The sequence below is a fragment of the Parasteatoda tepidariorum genome, chromosome 8, assembly GCF_043381705.1.
Source record: "Parasteatoda tepidariorum isolate YZ-2023 chromosome 8, CAS_Ptep_4.0, whole genome shotgun sequence".
NCBI classification, from domain to species: domain Eukaryota; kingdom Metazoa; phylum Arthropoda; class Arachnida; order Araneae; family Theridiidae; genus Parasteatoda; species Parasteatoda tepidariorum.
In genome coordinates, this window is record NC_092211.1 from 9,538,146 (window position 1) to 9,544,250 (window position 6,105).

A 6,105-nucleotide genomic window follows, 5' to 3' on the forward strand; every position below is an offset into this window, starting at 1 on the left:
TCCCCTGCAGAAGGGATGGCCCCTTCAGTAGCCTGATGACCTGCGCGCGAAGTCGAGCACTTTACGGTGGAACAGTTTAACGAGGACCGATACCGCACACCCTCGGTCCCTACAGAGAATTATCCAAGTTGTCACCCACCCACACACTGATCGCAACTGATTCGATGGTTGACTTCGGTAGCAGAAAGTTGCAGTTTTTTCAGGGCCAATGCAGCTAAGCACGCCTTGAAACATCCAATTTTATATACTACTGAATGTAAGCTTTCTAAAACCTAAAATAATATAGATACAATGATGGATATGAGATAACAAGTTCAGAACTAAATGTCTTCTAAAAAGTAAAATAATATACATTAAATAGTACTCTATAGAGTACTATTTAATGTATGTAATGTAATGTCTACTTTATATATAAAGTAGAGTCTTGAAACATAACAATAATTACTATTAAATATGTATGTAATGATAGTTGACTAAAAGTCTAAATACAGCAATGATAATTTAATTTTTAAGAGTAATACAAGAACAAGTATGCATTAAATAGAAAGGAATTGCTTTATTAAATTGTGATTTTTCTGAAAAATTCGAGATAGCAATTACTATCCTGAATTTTTCGAGAATCTCGAGAATTGCTGTCACGAACCTTATGGTTCGAAATGTCGGGAGTATACTTTATAATCCAAATAAACTTGGCATACAATTAAAGTTCCATTGTTTTTCAACAACGAATCCTTAAAATTTTAACCGGTTAACGCCCATCGTCAGTATTTAGGACTGTTCCTTTTTTCGAAAACATTCATAGTGATAGGACATTTTTTCAGCAATATCATTTATCTGTTTGAAATAAAAGATTCTCAGATACTATAATTTATGGATGATTTAGTTATCTCTGACTAGATCAGAATTGTAAGGAGCAAGTACCAAGGCCGTAGCCAGGATATTTTTTCGGGGGGGGGGGATATGGTAAGAAGCNATGATCCGAAGACATGCCATCACAATTTTGATCCTCTGCAGATGGGATGGCACCCCCGCTTCGGTAGCTCGACGACCTGCTCGCGAAGTCGAGCACTTTACGGTAGAACAGTTTAACGAGGTCCAATGCCGCACACCTTCGGTCCCTACGCAGACTGATCCAAGTGGTCACTCACCCGCACACTGACCGCAGCCAGTGATGCTTGACATCGGTGATCTGCAGGGAACCGTGTCTTAACGATCAGATAAATAATTAAATAAAATTAAATAATGACTATTATTGTCTAAATACAACAATGATAATTTAATTTTTAAGAGTAATACAAGAACAAGTATGCATTAAATAGAAAAGAATTGCTTTATTAAATTGTGATTTTTCTGAAAAAATCGAGATAGCAATTACTATCTTGAATTTTTTGAGAATTGCTATCACGAACCTTATGGTTCGAAATGTCGGGAGTATGCGTTATAATCTAAATAAACTTGGCATACAATTTAGAGTTCCATTGTTTTTCAACAACGAATCCTTAAAATTTTAACCGGTTAACGCCCATCGTCATATATTTAGGACTGTTCCTTTTTTCGAAAACTTTCATAGTGATAGGACATTTTTTCAGCAATATCATTTATCTGGGGGAAATAAAAGATTCTCAGATACTATAATTTATGGATGATTTAATTATCTCTGACTAGATCAGAATTGTAAGGAGCAAGTACTTTTTGATCTATCAACAACCTAACAGTATAAAAACCAATTAATTTCAATAATATATTATACCACCTTTTCCATAAAACCACTTTTTGTATCATTTCAATACATAAAGTCGGAACAAAACGGGTTAAACCTATCTGATTCTAAATAAGACAAATGTTTGAAATAAATATTTTGAGTCTACCACTTTTTCAGGTAGAAAGAATTTCAATAAAATGGGAAATAAAGTTTAACGGAGGGTGACTGGTAACTGATCTGTGACTTATATGTTCGTGGCAAGCGTAACATTAAAAGTTATGAGACACTTTAAAACTTTAGAACAATTATTTCCACTAATTTAAAACTAACATATCTGGAATGAATCTTTTAAAAAAAGAAACGAGAGATAATAAATGTGCTTCTTAATTTGTATTTGCTTTATAGTCAACATGCAGGAGCAAGGTAGTTTTGCTTACATAATTATATTAACAATATAACTACTTATATTTGGATCAACTGTATACGTACAATGTCTTTTAAGTCCCAATGTTTTTTAAGATAAAGTCTTAGGCAACAGAAAGGTATGACTTCTTAGTATACACAAATCCATCTAACCAATTTTACCATATAAGTGTGTGGGAATAAATTGATTAAAGTTTAGAACCTTATTTTTACTAGATTTTCTATTAAATGTGTCTTTCGTAAACAGGTTTCACTTCATTGTGGTCTGATCGGACTACCTATAAGAAACCGTGTGGAGGCTTTAAGTTATAGGAATCGTTTGTTTAACCCGTTTTGTTCTGACTTTACATATTAAAATGATACAAAAAGTAGTTTTATGGAAAAGGTGGTATAATATATTATCGAAATTAATTGCTATTTCTACTGTTACGGCATTCAAAAAGTCTTTGATAGATCAAAAAGTTAATTTCAAAACGTACTTGCTCCTTATAATTCTAGATCTAGTCAGAGCTAACTAAATCATTCATAAATTATAGTATCTAAGAATATTTTATTTCACCCAGATAAATGATAATGCTGAAAAAATATCCCATCACAAGGAATGTTTTTGAAAAAAGGAACTGTCCTCAATATATGATGCTGTGCGATAACCGGTTGATAAAAAAAGGAATGCAAAGGATTTATCAAGTAAGTAAGTATTTTTTTATGTTAGCTAACACTAAAAATTAAAAAAAAAAAAAAAAAATGAATGATCGTGTTATAATTAGAGATAAAAATTATAGATTTTATGTAACTAATATACAGTTGCACAAAATTGTATAGTTAACGTGGTAGTAAAATTTTTATTTTCATTACTTGATTATTATTTTAATATATTTGATTTTAAATGAGTTTTAGTTCTGTTTCACTTGAAAAGTTTAAACATACATATAGGCAAAAAGCTACTTATTTAGTTGCGTTTAAAGTCTTGGCTGAATGACAACCTGTTCATACCTGTCAACTCTTTCAGATTTTATTTTTACAATTAATCTGGTAGCCAATTTTATGCGTTCTAACTCGATTATTGCTTTAATAAATTTATTTTATTTTATAATTATTGTTGAACAGCCTGCCTAAAGTTTTGGGTTTACGACTACTAATTTGAAAATTATACAGCGGCCTAGGCCAATAGGCCCATACGCCAAGTACAATGGATCATTAAAAAGGTCAACAGACCCTTATATAAATAAAATACAAATATTATATATATACGTAAAATACAAAACTTATTAACCTTCATATAAATAAAATACAAATTTTATTAACCTTTATATAAATAAAATACAAAACTTATTAACCTTTATATAAATAAAATACAAAAATTATATATATATGTAGGATAAAGGGGGTGAAGCGAGGGTTTCTCAAAAATAAAGAAGCTGTGCTAAACTTAATAAAAATATATATTAACAATAATAGGCAAGTAAGCTACAATTTCCACTGGCATCCTCCTCGAGCCAGTCATTCTAACAATAATGGTGTACTTGTAAAAGAACAAAAGAATGTAGACGTATGTCTATTAATGTCCTTGGTTTCAATCACGTGATAGGATGAATGCTTCGTAGATTGGATCTGTATTCCACATATATATAAAGTACAATCGACTACTAATGTTCAACTTCGTAACCTTGTAATTTTGAATTCAATCCAGAAGACAAGGGAACTCCTTGATCAAGTATTGAGAGAAATTTGCCTTCGTGGAGGACTTTTTGACGGAAATAACCCGCATTTGTGTTACATGGAGAGGAAAACTTCGAAAACCTACCGCGGTTAGCTTGATAGCAAGGGGACTCAAACCCAGGATCCGTTGATCAGCTCTGTGGTCGGTGCAAGCCAGATGCGGAATTCGTATCGACCAGCGATCGCTGACATTCGAACTAGGTTCATCTTATTGGAAGGTAAACGCTCTATCCCCTGAGCTATCACGGCTCAATAGATCTGATTTAAAATGATTATGTCCACCGTTACGTTAAAATAATTTAACACATATGAAAGATTTTCTTCACACAGCGATGCCGAATTTCTCCGCCTTGTAAAAAAAGAGTTTTAGTGATAACGAAATTTAAATTATTCTTAGTTAAGTATTTTTCATTTTAAGTAATTTTTTCATTACTATATAAAAAAAAAATTGAGAGTTTTATAAGAAATACAACTTGACCTCGTGGTGACACTTTTGTTTAGAATTCGACTTGCCTGTACCAGCAAGCCTGCTTCGTGAAAGTATCTTAAGATGCAGGGAGCGTTTCTTGTACTTTAGTGGCCCAATATGTGGCTAAGAATATGTATTCAGCCACACACACGTCACAGTCCGTTTATAGGTTGGGCCCATTCATACCTACATGAATCCATCTACAGATCGCAATTTGGATCTGAACCAGAGAACGATCAATCTGCAATTCTGTATACACAAAGGTATTGATTTGTTGTAGGAACTTGGAGGACTTTGATACCTGACAGATTTAACGCACACCATTCGGGCGGCAGGGATCGAACTCACGACCTCTTGAACATGAGTCCAACGATCTACCAACTAGGCTATTCCGCCACTGTGACACTTTTAAAGATTGGGTGCAATTATCATTACTCCACAAGTTTATTTTTTAATTCTCTACCAATTTATTAAACAGTTTGTAGAAAGCGGAGCAATTGGCATCCCTGGACTTTTATCCTGCCGTGCTCCGATAAGTAGGTTAAATATAAACGCCTGCTTGTAACGTCAATAGGAATTACATTTTAGTATCACTACGGGAAAAGCTTCTTTAAAGAGAGTAAAAGTTAAGAGGTATGTATGTTTACAATGACATTTTCCACAGGGGAAAATCGTTTTCGGAAAGATTATAAGTTTGCAAGTATGGTATATACCAGAGGTCGCCAAAGTGGTCTATTTAGACCCCCAGCAGGTGTCTATTTAACAAAAGCGGGGGTCGAAGAAAAACAGTTCACACATATACAGTTCACACATCACAATCACACATACCTCATTGAGTATGTAAAATTTATGAATTTTTTTATAATTGACTTAATATCAGTTTCTTTATAGAACATAAATTAATAAACGTACATTCATTCGGGTGAAACAGGTATTTATGTACCAGCTCGCAGTGGCATGAACTCAGCACTTCTGGTTTATAAGTCATATGCATATGTGCGCTTGTCCAAATGTCACGTGTGACGAGCATTGACGTTACAAACGCAAATATCATGCGCAGTTTCAGCTATCTTTGCAAACTGTGTTAAATATTTGCAGCGTCATTTTAAAAACTTTTATAGTTATGAATAAGTAGTTATTGTTTCGATAAAACCATTCGCTTAGTTTAGATATCAATTTTAATTATCAATACACGTAAAAAAGAAGGTAAGCATTAATAATATGGATTAATACAGCTCGCGACAAAACTGTAGCACACTTTGTATTTTTTTTTTTACGAAAATTACAAATTTTTTGAAAATATTATTATTTTAATCTGATGTGTGTCTTTAACTGTACTTAAGAATAACAATTTTGTATGAAATAAGTTTAATTTAATTTCCAGTTAGTTGTAAATAGCAATGCAACAACGTTAATTATTAACAGAAAATTACTTTTATGGGGGTCGATGAAGATTTCAAAAAATTATATGGGGGTCGATGATCAAAAAAGTTTGGCGACCCATGGTATATACTAGGGGTGCACAACCTTTTCGAGTGAAGGGTCGCATGCCCAATTATTTCGACAAACATATTGATAGCTATTGTAGGTAGTTCCAGGCACTAAATTCTTTTTGTCGGTTAACACGTTGAATGCCATGGGGGGTCACCAGTGATCGGCACTGAGTTTGTTCGTAGAGCCATGGTGGTCACCAGAAAGCGGCGTAGTCAAGATTATTAGAATCACATATTTCGAGTAAATTTTTTATTTTTTTATACTATTATCATTACTCAGGGGTGATTGTGAGCCCAAG